Consider the following 18,847-nt stretch of genomic DNA (forward strand, 5'->3'; position numbering starts at 1 on the left):
CAGATAGCCACTGCCGAGCTGGCGGAGATTATTGCGCAGCAGATGGCTGCTCAATTTCCGAATCTCTTTGCTCAATGGAACCAGGCCAATAACAACAACAATGGTACATGCAAATACAAGGATTTTAGCTCGGCTAAGCCACTCAAGTTTAGTGGTTCTGAGGGAGCAACTGGGCTTCTTCAGTGGTTCGAGAGCATCGAGAACACTTTCCGTCACGTGCAGTGTCTGGATAATCGCAAAGTCGAGTTTTCTTCAAGCGTGTTTCAGAAGAGGGCTCTTACATGGTGGAATGGGGTTATGAGAGATCAAGGTGCAGAAGTTGCTCTAGCTCAGACATGGGCTTAACTGAGAGCTCTTATGATGAGGGAATTTTGACCTCGTCATGAACAACGAGCGTTGGAGAAAGAATTTGATGTTCTGAAGCAAGATAGTGGCGAGCACAGGGCTTATACGGATAGGTTTGAGGAGTTGAGTCTTCTTTGCCCGACTATGGTTACCCCACTCGATAAGGCCATCGAAAGGTACATCGACGGCCTACCTGACTCAGTACAAGACATCCTTACTGGTAGCAACCCTACCACACTCCGTCAGGCAATCGAGTTATCAGCGACACTGACTGAGTCGTAGATTCGAAAGAATAAATTGCACAGGAAGGGTGACAAGGGCAAGAAGCAGTCGGCTGACAAGGAAGATAGAAAGAAAGGTCAGAACAAGAAGGGAAAGGACTCTGGTTCCTCAAGGGGGTCAAGGAAGCGTAAGGCTTCCCAAAATTTTGCTGTCACTGCCCAAGCAAACCAGGCAACTCCCAACCAGCCTCCAGCAAAGAAACCCTACTCAGGAAGTGCACCTTTGTGCAATCGATGCAACAGTCACCACCAGCCACAATATCAGTGTCGTTTCTGTACTAACTGTGGGAAATCGGGTCATCTTGCCGATGTTTGTCAGTTTGCTCAGAACCGCGCAGTACAGAACCCTGCTCCACAAGTTGCTCAACAACAGGGTCAGGTTGCACGACCAAACTACCCACCAGGTGCTTGTTATAACTGTGGGGATCTGACCCACTACAGAAATCGGTGTCCAAGACTAGTCAACCAGAACCAGAATGCAAACCAGAATCCGGCACCGGCTCGAGGTCGAGTCTTTAACATGAATGCACAAGAAGCACAAGCAGACAACGAGGTGGTGAACGGTACGTTCTTTATTAATAATCAGCCAGCATCTGTTCTTTTTGATTCGGGTGCCGACAAGAGCTTTGTGTCATTGTCTTTTGAGACAATGCTTCGCGTGTCTAGAACAAAACTAGGTAAACCTTTGACAGTAGAGGTTGCCAGTGGTGAACCCATTGTTCTTAATTCTGTTCTACGCAACTGCCAGTTGAATCTTAACGACCATATTTTTCCTATTGACCTCACGCCAATGCAACTTGGAAGCTTCGACGTTATAGTGGGAATGGATTGGTTATCCAAGCATCGCGCAGAGATAGTTTGTTCTGAGAAGATTATTCGTGTGCCGCTGTCTACAGGCGAGATCCTACAGGTTCGTGGTGAGAAGCCTGCCGGTGGTCTCAAACTCATGTCTTGTTTTAAGGCACGGAAGTATCTACGAAAGCACTATGTGGCTTTCTTAGCACATGTTACAGCAGATAAAGGCAAGGGTAAGTCTATTTCAGATATTCCTGTCGTTCGGGATTATTCCGAAGTATTCCCTGAAGACTTACCTGGTCTACCTCCAGCACGCCAAGTCGAGTTCCGTATTGATCTCGTACCTGGTGCAAATCCCGTTGCCAGAGCTCCATACCGTCTTGCACCGTCAGAGATGCAAGAATTATCTAAACAGCTGCAGGAACTCTCCGACAAAGGTTTTATCCGTCCTAGCTTTTCACCTTGGGGTGCTCCCGTTCTCTTTGTAAAGAAGAAGGATGGATCTTTTAGGATGTGTATCGATTATCGTGAGCTTAACAAGCTTACCATCAAAAATCGATATCCCCTACCTCGCATTGATGATCTCTTCGATCAATTACAAGGCGCATCTTACTTTTCAAAGATTGATCTACGATCTGGATATCATCAGCTTCATGTACAAGAAGAAGACATTCCCAAGACAGCGTTCCGTACTCGTTATAGACATTACGAGTTCACAGTCATGCCATTCGGTTTGACTAATGCTCCTGTTGTTTTCATGGACTTAATGAATAGGGTCTGCAAGCCTTATTTAGATAAGTTCATCATAGTTTTCATTGATGACATTTTGATATATTCTAAGACGCGAGCTGATCATGAGCAACATCTCCGTCTTACTTTGGAACTCCTAAAGAAAGAACAACTTTTCGCCAAATTCTCCAAGTGTGAATTCTGGCTTAAAGAGGTTCAATTCTTAGGACATATTGTCAACGAAGAAGGTATTCATGTAGATCCCTCCAAGATCAGTGCGATTAGGGATTGGGATACGCCTACTACTCCTACGGAAGTTCGTTCTTTTCTTGGCCTAGCGGGGTATTACCGCCGCTTCATTGAAAACTTCTCAAAGATTGCAGTTCCTCTAACTGCTCTAACTCAGAAGAACAAGCCATTTGATTGGGGAGTCAAACAAGAGGAAGCGTTTCAGACTTTGAAACAAAAGCTTTGCGACGCACCTGTCCTAACATTGCCTGAGGGCAATGATGATTTCGTCGTTTATTGTGATGCATCTAAATTAGGTCTCGGCTGCGTCCTAATGCAAAGAAACAAAGTCATAGCATACGCATCAAGGCAGTTAAAGATACATGAGAGGAACTACACCACTCATGATCTTGAGTTGGGTGCAGTTGTCTTCGCTCTCAAAATTTGGAGACACTACTTGTACGGTACAAAATGTGTGGTTTTCACGGACCACAAAAGTCTTCAACATATCTTCAATCAAAAAGAGCTCAACATGAGACAACGACGTTGGGTTGAACTTCTAAACGACTACGACTGCGAGATTCGCTACCATCCTGGTAAGGCGAATGTCGTAGCCGATGCATTGAGTCGCAAGGAACGTACTAAGCTTCATTGTGTACGTGTCCAATCTGTTATTCAAACCGATATCCAAGCTCGTATTTCTCAGGCTCAACAAACTTGTGTTTCACAAGGCTTGATGGATAAGGAATTTCCTTATCACATAACTCCTGCTCTAGAACTGAAGGACATTGGATCATATTACTTCATGGACCGTTTGTGGGTCCCAAGCCAAGATGATCTTCATACCTTGCTTATGGATGAAGCCCATAAGTCTCGTTACTCTATTCATCCTGGCTCAGATAAGATGTATAAGGATCTTCGTATTCAGTATTGGTGGCCTGGTATGAAGAAAGACATTGCCTTATACGTATCCAAATGCCTTACTTGTCTTAAGGTTAAGGCTGAACATCAGCGTCCTTCCGGATTATTGGAGCAACCAGAGATCCCAGTTTGGAAATGGGAAAACATTACTATGGATCTCATTACCAAACTCCCGCGCACAAAGAAAGGTCACGATGCCATCTGGGTAACGTTGATCGTCTTACCAAACAGCGCATTTCTTGCCAATCCGTGAGGACTTTTCGGCTGACAAACTTGCTCAAATCTACGTGGATGAAATTGTAGCTAGACATGGTGTTCCTTTGAGCATCATTTCTGACAGAGATGCTCGTTTCACCTCTCACTTTTGGAGAACCATGCAATCTGCTATGGGGTCCCAACTCAATTTGAGCACAGCTTATCATCCGCAAACGGATGGTCAATCTGAAAGAACAATCCAGACACTGGAGGATATGCTTAGAGCTTGTGTGATAGATTTTGGTGGTAGTTGGGATTCACATCTTCCATTAATTGAATTCTCCTACAACAACAGTTATCACTCCAGCATCAACATGGCTCCTTTCGAGGCTCTCTATGGTCGAAAATGTCGTTCACCAGTCTGCTGGAATGAGATCGGTGAGGCTCAGCTTACTGGACCTGCCATCATTCTAGAGACAACAGAAAAGGTAAAGAAAGTACGTGATAACCTTCAGACAGCTAGAAGCCGTCAGAAGAATTACGCGGACCTAAAACGCAAACCCTTGGATTTTCAAGTCGGTGATCGTGTATTACTTAAGGTCTCACCTTGGAAAGGTGTGATCAGATTTGGAAAGAAAGGAAAACTTGCACCTAGATATGTTGGACCATTTAAGATCGTCGAAAGAATCGGCAAGGTAGCCTACAGACTTGAGTTACCTCCTGAAGTTGGAAATGTTCATCCAACCTTTTTACGTGTCCAATCTCAAGAGGTGTTTAGTTGATGAAAACCTCCACATACCGCTTGACGAAATTCGTGTTGATAAAACAATGAAGTTTGTTGAGAAACCGGTCGAAATCATGGAACGTGAAGTCAAGTGGCTTAAACGCAAGCGCATTCCTTTGGTCAAGGTTCGTTGGGAATCTAAGCGTGGACCCGAGTTTACTTGGGAACGTGAGGATCAAATGAAGGCAAAATATCCGCATCTTTTTCAATCAGTTTCCTCTAAATAAATTTCGGGACGAAATTTCCACAAGTAGGGGAGACTGTAACATTTGTGCTTGTAATCATTGTGAACAGTTCAATTATCAATAAAATAATGTTATTTGATCCCAATGTTTGTTTGGTTGTCTTTTTCATTTTTCATGTTTTGACTTTTGTTCAAATTCAAACTCTACATCGCTTTCTGGAGCATTATACGCAAACTGGTGCGTAAACGTACTCAGTTTAATGCGACAAATACTCCGGAACATCAACATACACTCAACGTACCTTAAATAACCTTTACATGGCTTAGAAATAGGCTTTGAGGGGTTTGGTATGCTAAAATAAACTTCTGGGTCATTCAGGGACTAAAAGTGTTAAAAAGTGCACAAGTTTGTACTTTTGCGCATAACTTACGTTCTGAATACATCCGGACATCCAAAAATTTATGTAAGCATCCTTATATTATGCCTTAGTGCTTGGCATAAGAAAAATCCATTCGTCGCGTCATTTGGATCGTCTTTCGCGCTTATGCGCATTCCGTCGTAATTAAGCGAACATCGCGATCGTACGGCCAAACGAGCCAACATCCGGAACATTTCTGGGCATGTTTCATGTCCACAATGTTTAGGCATCATTTTAGGGCCTTAAAGATGGCTTTACAAGTCTTAAAAGGGTTGGAAATAGCTTAAAAACGTAACAGGGGCCAAATATGTAAATTCTGCAAGTGGTGCAGATCAGACGGGGCCAGGCGACCCGCGTAAGACCTGCACTCCCTTTCACGCGGGCCGCGTAAGGATGTCTGACAGAAAGATTTTGCATTTAATGAAAAATCTGGCATTTCGTTCGATCAAGGGGCGATGCCTTTTCACCCAATGAAGGGCCAAGAGCCAAGTTCAGTGAATTTAACCCCTGGACACATGTACGCACGAGATCAAGGCACGATATTCGATAAAACGATCCTAACGGTTCCACTTTTCCTATAAATACCCCCCCCCCCTTTTGTGTAAAAATCACAACAATCTGATCTTGAAGCTCTAAGTTGAAACCATTGTTTCATACCTGAGCTATTTGATCTAGATTAGCACTCGTGGACCCTCCGTAAGTCTTCTTTCGCTCTTTTATTCGCTTTTCGAGTCCGAAAGTCAACGTTTTGTTGACTTTCTGCATTGACCAGCTTTTGGTCGATGTGAAGTTCATGGAACTTCATAACGTGAGCGTGATCACGATGGTTATGGTCCGTAGTAACCATACCTACTGATCACCACGTTATCTAGGCTCAGTGACGAGTCGTAGTTTCGGCCAAAATGTGCATTCTTGCATATTTTGTAACCAAACTACTCGTGAGCATCAAAGCCGTTTGTTTTGATGTCAAACCTGTTTTCAAACTTAGTTAAGCATGTTCTAACATGCTTAGCTCGTCACGTTTAGTATAGTGCTTATATAGGGTCGTAAGGTAAGCAATCTAAACCATCGCTTATACTTTCGAACCCGACCCATTTGGTCGATCTTTAGGATCCGACCAAACATATTAGGTGACCATAGCTATAACCTTCCGAGGTTATACCTTGTGGTCGCAATGTTAGGCGTTCCAGACGCGTTCTACGCGAACGACGCGTAAGGTAGCATAAGCTACCTAAACGGGTCGTGATGGACCGTAAGCACTTAGGTTAAGTTTCATTTTAGTATGTAGGCTTTGTTAAACCATACTACACGAGTCTCCATACTCGTTTGGTTTACGAACCCGCGTACTATCCGATCCTTCCGATTTGGTCTGGTATATTAACATAGCTACCTATTAGGTGCCGTTTGATATCCCGTGATCTTTAGCATTATCTGGTTATTATACAAGAACTCCAAAGCAATCTCAGGTGAGTACATTGAACCCCATCTTTTACATGTTTTCGAGGAGTCAATGTGAGTACATTGAACCCCTCTTTTACTGTTTTCCAAACTGTTTTGGGGTGAAACACATGTGCCTATCTGTTACTTTCATGCTTCCTGTTTTTACATCATATACTTGCTATGTTCAATAGTACATATATAGTACATGATTTCATTGTGTTTATGCTATGTATGTCCATCGTGTGCATACTTAGCACAACACTTTACATTACATTTCATGCTATGTATGCCCATTGTGTGCGTACTTAGTACATCGCTTTACATTTTATGCTATGTATGCCATTGTGTGCGTACTTAGTACATCGCTTTACATTTCATGCTATGTATGCCCATTGTGTGCGTACTTAGTACATTGATTTACATTACATTTTCTGTTGCATATGTTTACTCAGCATATGGACACATTGATTTACATGAACATTTCTGCTGCATATGTTTACTCAGCATATTGGGACATGCCTTCATTTTGTTATGACATTTGGTTTGTTTAACATGGGACAATACATTCATTAACATTAGCTACGCCGTTCGTTAGTAGGTAGTGGTACCATAGGAATTGACAACTCCCATTCCTGAAGTCCTGGGTTTGATAGGACTGGAAGGAATGACCGAATTCGATATACATAACTTAGATAAACCATTAATTTGTTTAAGGGTTTATCGCCGCAGTCTCAAGGCTTGGATGTATGCATAGTTTACAATACCGCATAAATGTTAATATCAATAGAGCATGCATTATTGGCAGAACATAACGTTGATTTAAACCACGTTTTACTTCAACGACTTGTTTTGTGCATATGGTTTAAGTTGATACATTTCGCTTACCATACATGATACATCTTGGGATGCACATTACATGATTTACATTGAACATAAACACGTCGACATTGACATACCCATTTGGTGGTTTACATTTGAGCATAAACATTTGACATGGTTTACAATAACACTTGACATTTGGTTTACACATGAACAATTTACATGGTGGATTGGTTTGGGTAAATGATTTAAGTAACGTGGCGTATGTAATATGATACAAACATGGTGGATACGCCGCTGGTACTTCCTATATATAAATGTTTGTATAATATTACATATCGTGGCGTTATCTAAGTCATTTCAGTTTAGACACATTACATTTTACATAAATAACATATTCTTCACAAGACATTATTTTCACAAACAACTTATCTTATTCAACTCATTTTACTTGGTTATTCGTTTAACCTTGCACTTATCTATACATATCGTTTGATGTTATCGTTTTTTTTTTCAAATGGTTTACAAAGCAAAACAAATTACAAGGTTCATGACTGACTGTTATTAAATATTTCTTTAAGCTCAAGTCATGAATTCCGTATCTCACAGGCATTTTTATGCTGACGTACCTACTTTCACATGTGGTTTCAGGAGTTATTCCATAGGACGATGATCATGATTCTAGGGCGGACCTGTGCCTTAGAGCCTAAAAATGAAGTTTGAACTAGCTTAATTATGTTTTGATTTCCGTACTCTCTTTCCAAGACAATGTAACACCTTTGTTTATAAATAAAATACAACTTGTATGCCATGGTTATGAAACAATTTAATTCTATCCTCAACACTCCCCGGCGTTTCCGCCGCGGTTGCATGTTATACGCGGCCGGGGTGTGACACTGTTACACTTTGAATAGGGTTCTCACTGTCAAGAAATACAAGAAGACTTACTTTGAGCTGCTGCACCGTTACAAGCCAAATCTTGAGTTTTTAGAACCTTTTGGCTCACCTTGCACGTTTATAGATGAAAATGGTAAATTTGGAGCAAAAGCTAATGAGGGTTTCTTTGTAGGTTACGCAAGCCCGTTGAAAAGGGTGTTCGTACCATGTCTGGGGAAGGTGATTCAAGTCCAACACGTGGATTGTTAGAAGCACACTCCATCGCCAAAACTTCCCGGACAAAGATTCCTATTCGATTACGACAAACTCTGGGAGTGTTTCAACTGCCTGTCGAGCCGAGTGATGAGGAACTAGCTTTTCTGTACCAGTATCAGCAATATACTTCGCAAGAGCCTGTGTCTAGTCCGCTAGAAGTTTCTCAACCCACCGTGGGTACTCACGACAATGAAGCAGGGCCAAGTGGAACTACTCATGAACCACCAGAGGAACCAGCTCCGTCATTTGACGTTTCTGACGACTCAGAGGAGGAACCCGCTCTACCTTTGACGACGAGCCAAATGATACTTTGGAGGATGCTGTGAACCAAATCGTTGATCTCGACATTTCGAATTTGGAATCGGAAGTAGATGTGCCTGTGTAGGATCGTTCGTTGACCTGTTTGAGTCGTTCAGAGAAGTTCGTATCCGAATTAAGAGGCGGAAACTAATAATTTGGTGCTATTCAAGCTGTATTCACTTTAATCCTGCTGTTTTATTGATATCAAACGCGATTACACAATCAGACAGCACTTCGGCAGAGTACCGGAACAATACACCATCAACTATCTGTTGTGGATCGCCCCTAGGACCTATATATAGAGTTTCTGGTCCGCTCATACGACATGTACGTATGAGCGGTCCATCAGTGACATAAAAGCGATCCAGCACATGTCCTAATAAGCGACCCTAACCTATCTTGTCACAAAAGCAATCCTAGACTAGGTACAGATAAGCGATCCATATACAAACTACTATTTCTAGGATTCCGTGCCATGTCTGGTCTGTTCAGTCTTCAAGACTCGATGGAAGACGTAGTCAGCAAACGTAGGTGCACTAACAGACTCCCCCTCGGATGTTGACGGAGTCTTCATAGATCTTTCCAATCTGTCTTCGCACATGTCTATCTACTATCTTCATCAGTCGACAATCTGCCTCTGAAATATCTTGTCATTCCAAGAATCCTCGTTCTCTATCTTCATCATCAACAAAACTCTTCTCTCTTGAATGTTGACTTGGTGTCTTCAGACTCCCCCTCTCACACAGCTGGGATCGTAGTCTGGAATTAAAAGTTTCACTGGTTCTGAGATCACAAACAGGCTCCCATCAGGTTCTAGATCGAAACCTGGCTTTTTTTACATCTGTTTGATCTCTACCCAACCATAAGTTTCTACAAAGATAAAAAAACATTTCAACAATTTAGAAACTATATTGAATCAAAACAGTAATGATTTTGCATTCAAGAAATGATTACTGGTTCTTATCAAAACAACTTTACTATCTACACACAAACACTCTCCAAACCAGTTCTTTAAGTTTAGCACTTTGAATTTTGAAAATCAGCATCTCAACATCAGTTGTCAAAAAACTTTTTGATTTTTCAAAATTTATGCTAAAACATACCAAAAATCTTTTTGAATTTTCTGAATAAAAGTAAATGCAGAAAAGAAATATTAACAAACAATATTTTTGTGAGTTTGTGCAAGAGGATCATATCAGTTATGAACCATATCACGAACACCGTTAAGCTTCTAATCGTTTTAAGTTCTAAACAATTTACCTAGATTGTCAGTATGTTTGTCCACTTAAATTTTCACACAAATTTCAACTGATTCGAGATACGATATTAATGTTTTAAAGACTTAAACTTAATTGTGTATCACTCCACCTGAATATACTCCCGTATCCAGATCCCAAATATTCAGTCTTACAGGTGAGTATACCACAGATGATATCTGTAAAGGGGTAAATGCGAAACTGTGAGAGCTCAGGTCAGAACTTCCGTTCAGCAGAGAGATGACGGCTCGACTTTTGGTGGGTCCCCTTTAGAGGATCTTTTGTTACAACAGCAAAGATTACCAATTTTATTGTTTAATCAGTTTGCTGAGGGCGGCGCTTATGTTTCAAAGCTTTTTGCAGAAAGTATTATTCGGGGACTAGGTCAGTATTTCCATACAGCAGAAGTCCTGGAATAATACCCCAGATATCACTGAGCATAAAGACCTAGTATCTCAGAATACGGGACCTTTCAAACAAGATTTCAGGGGTTACCCATATATCCAAGAATAGTTACCCACGAATCAAGTAAGTATGATTTAGGTTTATATCTTGTTTCAATTTACTAAATGTGCGAAAATCTACTGACACATCCGCAGTAAGATTGTTTATCACATTTTGACTTTACAATTCTTTAGCGTGCTGTGATAGTTCACTGATGTACTATCATTTCCTCTTTTATGCAACAAAAACTCATTTTTCAATTTTATCATGTTTTTGTCTTTTTCAAATTTTCTGATGTTTTTGGATTTTCTAATAATTCTTACTTCCCCTAATAATTCAAATACATCTAAATAAAATTGAAAACAAACTGTACAAAACATGATAACTGATATCGAAACACCTCAATTCTCCATCCGTTTGGCTTAAACCATCAGAACTCCCCCTCACAACAAACTATTTTCCCATAATGATTTCAAAACACTTAAGTTTGTTTTAATCAGAATGGTTTTTCCGGAAAATAAGTTTAGTTGTTTTTACCTTTTGTAAAATGGGGCAAAATCATCACATTGTTTACCAAATTCATGAATGATAATTAAATCAAGTCCAACTCAATGACCTTGATTTAATCACTTGTAAGATCAACTGGTTCTCATTCTGAACCAAATATAACAATCACAAACATACAACCACTTGTAAGTTTAGCAATTCAAGCTCTTCAAACCTGTTTTTCAACCAATTACCATCTTTTAGTTGAATTCTCAAGGTGCCGATTCCTACTCCTCGCTTACAAACCTGGGAGTTCCGGCAAGTCCTACAAAAACTTTACAAACAAATTTAGAAAGATGCCGATACAGGATCCACAATACCATCTTGGGATCTCCGGCAAGTCAGGTTTTCATTCTTGAAAAAATATATCCACCCAAGCCTGACCTTCCTTGGGTGTAATCTCATCTTTTTCATTGTTTCTTTCAACCGACCTGTAAACCCATCCTTTGGAAGCATAAAAATCCTTAAGGCTTTGGGCCTTACCACTGACCATTTTTCCAAAGATGCATTTTACATTTCCGTTAAAAGTTTTTTCCACATCAATTGTCTTCTTGTCAGAATAAAACTGATTTGATATTTCAACTTTTCCGATTTTAGATTTGTAATTTTTAGCATTTAGTGGCGGAAAATTCACATCGTCCACTTCCTGAACTTTCTTTTCAATCTTTTTTCTCAACACGTGGCTCCTCTGATTTTATGGAATCAGATTCATCACCAGACTTGTTACCTGAACCTTTTACAACCCATTTCTGATTTGTGGCATTGTCTATTCTTTTGGAAGCACTCTTTGAACATTCTCCTTTTTCATAAGTTGAATTCTCAAAGCCTGTGAACTTCCGGGTTGACAGTTCAGTTTTCTCCATAATTTTTCCTTTCATTTTTCTTGAGACTTCTTGTTTTGGTCGAAATGTCTTCGGACAATCTTTCGCCACATGACCCACAGCTTTACACTGAAAACAAGATCTCTTTTCAACCTTCTTCGGGTCTTCTTTCTTCTTCATGCCCTCTTGCTCCTTAGCAAGGAATTCTTGATTCGTTTGATTTCTGAAAGATTTTTCTTTTTCAGCTTCTGTAGTTTTTCCTGCAACAAACATTGTTTTTGGTTTATAAACTTTTTCATTTTTATAGTTTTTCTGTGGATCAAAACCAAGACCTTTCTTTTTGTAATTACGATTATGGTTTGGTTTCTTTTGGAAACTATAACCACAATTGTAACCCATTTTCTTGTTAATTCTTTGTTGATCTCTTGAAGTGTATTGTTTAGGTTTTCCATTAAGATTGAAATATTTTATTTCATAAATATTAATTTCTGTAATTTTGAAAACCTTTTGAATCATTTCAAGTCTGACACTTCTTATTGGAAAACTTTCATCTGAATATAATTTGTCAGAACCTTTCAAAGTATATGCCACTTTGACTGATTCATCATTCAAATTAGATTTCGAAAGTAAAAATTCTTTATCATAAACCCGTTTGTCCTTTTTATTTGTTGGCTGTGACGCACTGGACCCAGACTTTGACTCGGATTTAGACTTCGGTTTTGATTCCTCATTGTCATCTGTGTCTAACACCTGATCGACCATACTTTTTATCAACTTTGACTCATGATCAGTGTCGGATGACGTATATGTGACATCGATATTTTCTGGCAAGTTATCCGATGGCCCAGACTCCCATTTCAAATTGATTGCTTTATTGACTCTTTCTGAATTTGGATTTCGAGGTGAATATCCATTTTCGACCGGGGGCGGACATCTATTGTAGGATACACTCGGTTTCTTACCAGAAGTCTTCAATTTTTCTTCATCTTTTGTCAAGGATTTTTCTTCTTCAAATATCTTCACTTCTTCAAATGTCTTCAAATCTTTCACAACTGGATAAATCCTGTCAACAACAAAAGTAGAACATGAGTAACTGTCTAATAATTTCTTAACTTTTTCAGTTTCTATCTTTTGTGCAAGATCTGCACATTTCTTTATGTTATAGTTTGCCGTATCAAGCTGTCTCAGATAAGCTATCTTCAAAGTATTCATAGCTTCAGCTTGTTCACCATCAGAATCAGTATACTTGTTGATTTCTCTGTTCATAGTATCATATGATTCTTTCAGCTTGTGAATATTGTGCAACAACTCATTGTTCTGTTTAATCAGCGAATCACAGTTCATGCACTTTTCTTGGACCATGACCGGTTCAGCATCCACTTTAATCTCGAACTCAGGAACCTCCTTGGCTGTCCTGCTTGAATTTAAAAATTGAGCTCTTCTCAATTTCTCAGCTTTCGCTTCTTCCTTCAATCTCTCTTCCTCTTCTGCCTCCTCTCTGTTCTTTCTTTGTCTCTCTTCAGCAGCTTCCATGACTTTTCTGCACCTTTCTGCACATTTCAAATCATAAGCATTAGCAAAGAAAGCATGAGAAGTGTTTTTAGACATCTCTTTGGCCATAAGATTTTGATCTGGACAAAAATCATCCCAAGTAAATCCTTCAGCCAACTTCTCGTCATTTTGTTCAGCTAGACACACTTTGCTATCTTTTGGAAGATACTTTTCCCAGGTAAAATTATCATATTTTATGTAACATTTGTGCTTGTAATCATTGTAAACAGTTCAATTATCAATAAAATAATGTTATTTGATCCCAATGTTTGTTTGGTTGTCTTTTTCATTTTTCATGTTTTGACTTTTGTTCAAATTCAAACTCTACATTACTTTCTGGAGCATTATACGCAAACTGGTGCGTAAACGTACTCAGTTTAATGCGACAAATACTCCGGAACATCAACATACACTCAACGTACCATAAATAACCTTTACATAACTTAGAAATAAGTTTTGAAGGCTTTGGTATAGCAAAAACAAGTTAATTCGCTTACAGGGACTAAACTTGACAAACTGCGAAAGTATGCCAATTTGAACTGTAACGAACATTCTGGAACATGTCCATAAGTTAAACATACCATAAATATCCTTTACATAGCTTAGAAATAGGCTTTGAGGGGTTTGGTATGCTAAAATAAACTTTTGGATCATTCAGGGACTAAAAGTGTCAAAAAGTGCATAAGTTTGCACTTTCGCGCATAACTTACGTTCTGAATACATCCGGACATCCAAAAATTTATGTAAGCATCCTTATATTATGCCTTAGTGTTTGGAATAAGAAAAATCCATTCGTCGCGTCATTTGGATCGTCTTTCGCGCTTATGCACATTCCGTCGTAATTAAGCGAACATCGCGATCGTACGGCCAAACGAGCCAACATCCGGAACATTTTTGGGCATGTTTCATGTCCACAATGTTTAGGCATCATTTTGAGGCCTTAAAGATGGCTTTACAGGTCTTAAAAGGGCTGGAAATAGCTTAAAAACGCAACATGGGCCAAATATGTAAATTCTGCAAGTGGTGCAGATCAGACAGGGCCAGACGACCCGCGTAAGATCTGCACTCCCTTTCACGCGGGCCGCGTGAGGATGTCTGACAGAAAGATTTTGCATTTAATGCAAAATCTGGCCTTTCGTTCGATCAAGAGGCGATGCCTTTTCACCCAATGAAGGGCCAAGGGCCAAGTTCAGTGAATTTAACCACTGGACACATGTACGCACGAGATCAAGGCACGATATTCGATAAAACGATCCTAACGGTTCCACTTTTCCTATAAATACCCCCCCCTTTTGTGTAAAAATCTCAACAATCTGATCTTGAAGCTCTAAGTTGAAACCATTGTTTCATACCTGAGCTATTTGATCTAGATTAGCACTCGGGGACCCTCCGTAAGTCTTCTTTCGCTCTTTTATTCGCTTTTCAAGTCCGAAAGTCAACATTTTGTTGACTTTCTGCATTGACCAGCTTATGGTCGATGCGAAGTTCATGGAACTTCATAACGTGAGCGTGATCACGATGGTTATGGTCCGTAGTGACCATACCTACTGATTACCCCGTTATCTAGGCTCAGTGACGAGTCGTAGTTTCGGCCAAAATGCCCATTCTTGCGTATTTTGTAACCAAACTACTCGTGGGCATCAAAGCCGTTTGTTTTGATGTCAAACCTGTTTTCAAACTTAGGTAAGCATGTTCTAACATGCTTAGCTCGTCACGTTTAGTATAGTGCTTATATAGGGTCGTAAGGTAAGCGATCTAAACCATCGCTTATACTTTCGAACCCGACCCATTTGGTCGGTCATTAGGACCTGACCAAACACATTAGGTGACCATAGCTATAACCTTCCAAGGTTATACCTTGTGGTCACGATGTTAGGCGTTCCAGACGCGTTCTACGCGAACGACGCGTTAGGGTGGCATAAGCTACCTCAACGGGTCGTGATGGACCGTAAGCACTTAGGTTAAGTTTCATTTTAGTATGTCGGCTTTGTTAAACCATATTACACGAGTCTCCATACTCGTTTGGTTTTCGAACCCGCGTTCTGTCCGATCCTTCCGATTTGGTCCGGTATATTAACATAAGCTACCTATTAGGTGCCGTTGATATTCCGTGATCATTAGCATTATCTGGTTATTATACAAGGAACTCAAAGCAATCTCAGGTGAGTACATTGAACCCCTCTTTTACTGTTTTCCAAACTGTTTTGGGGTGAAACACATGTGCCTATCTGTTACTTTCATGCTTTCCATGTTTTCACATCATATGCCTGCTATGTTGTTAGTACATTAGAGTACACGATTTCATTACATATCATGCTATGTATGCCCATTGTGTGCGTACTTAGTACATTGATTTACATTACATTTCTGTTGCATATGTTTACTCAGCATATGGACACATTGGTTTACATGAACATTTCTGCTTCGTATGTTTACTTAGCATACATAGTACAATTGTTTACATCACATGCCTTCATTTTGTTATGACATTTGGTTTGTTTAACATGGGACAATACATTCATTAACATTGATCACGCCGTTCGTTAGTAGGTAGTGGTACCATAGGAATTGACAACTCCCATTCCTGAAGTCCTGGGTTTGATAGGACTGGAAGGAGTGACCGAATTCGATATACATAACTTAGATAAACCTTTAATTTGTTTAAAGGTTTATCGCCGCAGTCTCAAGGCTTGGATGTATGCATAGTTTACAATACCACATAAATGTTAATATCAATAGAGCATGCATTTTTCCACAGAACATAACGTTGATTTAAACCACGTGTTACTTCATCGACTTGTTTTGTGCAGTTTACATATGGTTTAAGTTGATACATTTCGCTTACCATACATGATTCATTTTGGGATACACATTACATGATTTACATTGAACATAAACACGTTGACATTGACATACACATTGGTGGTTTACATTTGAACATAAACATTTGACATGGTTTACACAATAACACTTGACATTTGGTTTACACATGAACAATTTACATGGTGGATTGGTTTGGGTAAATGATTTAAGTAACGTGGCGTATGTAATATGATACAAACATGGTGGATACGCCGCTGGTACTTCCTATATATAAATGTTTGTATAATATTACATATCGTGGCGTTATCTAAGTCATTTCAGTTTAGACACATTACATTTTACATAAATAACATATTCTTCACAGGACATTATTTTCACAAACAACTTATCTTATTCAACTCATTTTGCTTGGTTATTCGTTTAACCTTGCACTTATCTATACATATCGTTTGATGTTATCGTTTTTCAAATGGTTTACAAAGCAAAACAAATTACAAGGTTCATGACTGACTGTTATTAAATATTTCTTTAAGCTCAAGTCATGAATCCCATTTTCACAAAAACTATGTATCTCACAGGCATTTTTATGCTGACGTACCTACTTTCACATGTGTTTTCAGGAGCTATTCCATAGGACGATGATCATAATTCTAGGGCCGACCTGTGCCTTAGAGCCTAAAAATGAAGTTTGAACTAGCTTAATTATGTTTTGATTTCCGTACTCTCTTTCCAAGACAATGTAACACCTTTGTTTATAAATAAAATACAACTTGTATGCCATGGTTATGAAACAATTTAATTCTGTTCACAACACTCCCCGACGTTTTCCGCCGCGGTTGCGTGTTATACGCGGTCGGGGTGTGACAGAAGAGTTGGTATCAGAGCCAATGGTTATAGGGAATTAGGTTATTAGTAATGCTTTGACCTAGACTATAACTTTAGGACCCTAACACAAGTTATCTTGTGTTTAGAGTTTAAAACATGCACATCACCTATCCTTAGGTGATAACCACAACGGGAACTTCGGTTCCGAATCCGCTTTGAAAATTAATCATCTGTTCTAGGATGATTGATTACTAGGTTTTGAACCCTCTATTATAAGGTTTTGAACCCTCTGTTATAAGGTTTTGAACCCTCTGTTATATGGTTTTGAACCTCTTTGGATTTCAAAAATCCCGTCAAAGTTTTGGGTTAATAGTGTGAACACGTGCGAACTGGAAGAGTGAATGCCTGTACCCTGGGTTTTCTGTCTAAGGCTAGAGTGTTCGTACAAATCCACATAATCGGACCAGTCACTCTTACCTGGGAACTCTTGGGGTGAGTGTTCACTTATAGGCGAGCATGTCTTCGCGATACACTAATCCTGACCCATTTACTTTGACTAAACATTTCATGTCGCTTATTTGCTTTGCGATGCATAACCGCCATCTTTGCTTTTGTTGATTTTGCTTCATCTCATTCTCTACACCCAATCATCTCACTCGTTTCCTTTCATGTTTTCCTCTTCCAGAATGCCTCCTCGACGTGAACACCAAATAGCGACTGCTGAACTGGCAGAGATCATTGCGCAACAGATGGCTGCCCAATTCCCGAATCTCTTTACTCAATGGAACCAGGCCAACAACAACAACAATGGTACATGCAAATACAAAGATTTTAACTCGGCTAAGCCACTCAAGTTTAGTGGTTCTGAGGGAGCAACTGGGCTTCTTCAGTGGTTCGAGAGCATCGAGAACACTTTCCGTCATGTTCAGTGTCCTGACAATCGCAAGGTCGAGTTTTCTTCGAGTGTGTTTCAGAAGAGGGCTCTTACGTGGTGGAACGGGGTAATGAGAGACCGTGGTGCGGAAGTTGCTCTAGCACAGACGTGGGCTGAACTGAGAGCTCTTATGATGAGGGAGTTTTGTCCCCGTCATGAGCAACGAGCGTTAGAGAAAGAGTTTGATGATTTGAAACAGGATAGTGGTGAGCACAGGGCTTATACTGACAGGTTTGAGGAGTTAAGTCTGCTTTGCCCGACTATGGTTGCCCCACTCGACAAGGCTATCGAAAGGTACATCGACGGCCAGCCTGACTCAGTACAAGACATCCTTACTGGTAGCAACCCTACCACACTCCATCAGGCAATCGAGTTATCGGCGACGTTGACTGAGTCGCAGATCCGAAAGAATAAACTACACAGGAAGGGTGACAAGGGCAAGAAGCAGTCGTCTGACAAGGAGGATAGTAAGAAAGGTCAGAACAAGAAGGGAAAGGACTCTGGTTCCTCAAGGGGGTCAAGGAAGCGTAAGGCTTCCCAAAATTTTGCTGTAACTGCCCAAGCTAACCAGGCAGCTCCCAACCAAGCCGCACAGCCTCCAGCCAAGAAACCCTATTCAGGAAGTGCACCTTTGTGCAATCGATGCAACAGTCACCACCAGCCACAATATCAGTGCCGTTTCTGTACTAACTGTGGGAAGTCGGGTCATCTTGCCGATGTTTGTCGGTTTGCTCAGAATCACGCAGTCCAGAACCCTGCTCAACAGGTTGCTCAGCAACAGGGTCAGGCTGCACGACCAAACTACCCACCAGGTGCATGTTATAATTGTGGGGATCTGACCCACTACAGAAATCGGTGTCCAAAACTAGTCAACCAGAACCAGAATGCAAACCAGAATCTGGCACCGGCTCGAGGACGAGTCTTCAACATGAATGCACAAGAAGCACAAGCAGACAACGAGGTGGTGAACGGTACGTTCTTTATTAATAATCAGCCAGCATCTGTTCTTTTTGATTCGGGTGCCGACAAGAGCTTTGTGTCATTGTCTTTTGAGA

The sequence above is a fragment of the Helianthus annuus genome, chromosome 5 (genome assembly GCF_002127325.2).
Source record: "Helianthus annuus cultivar XRQ/B chromosome 5, HanXRQr2.0-SUNRISE, whole genome shotgun sequence".
Taxonomy (NCBI): domain Eukaryota; kingdom Viridiplantae; phylum Streptophyta; class Magnoliopsida; order Asterales; family Asteraceae; genus Helianthus; species Helianthus annuus.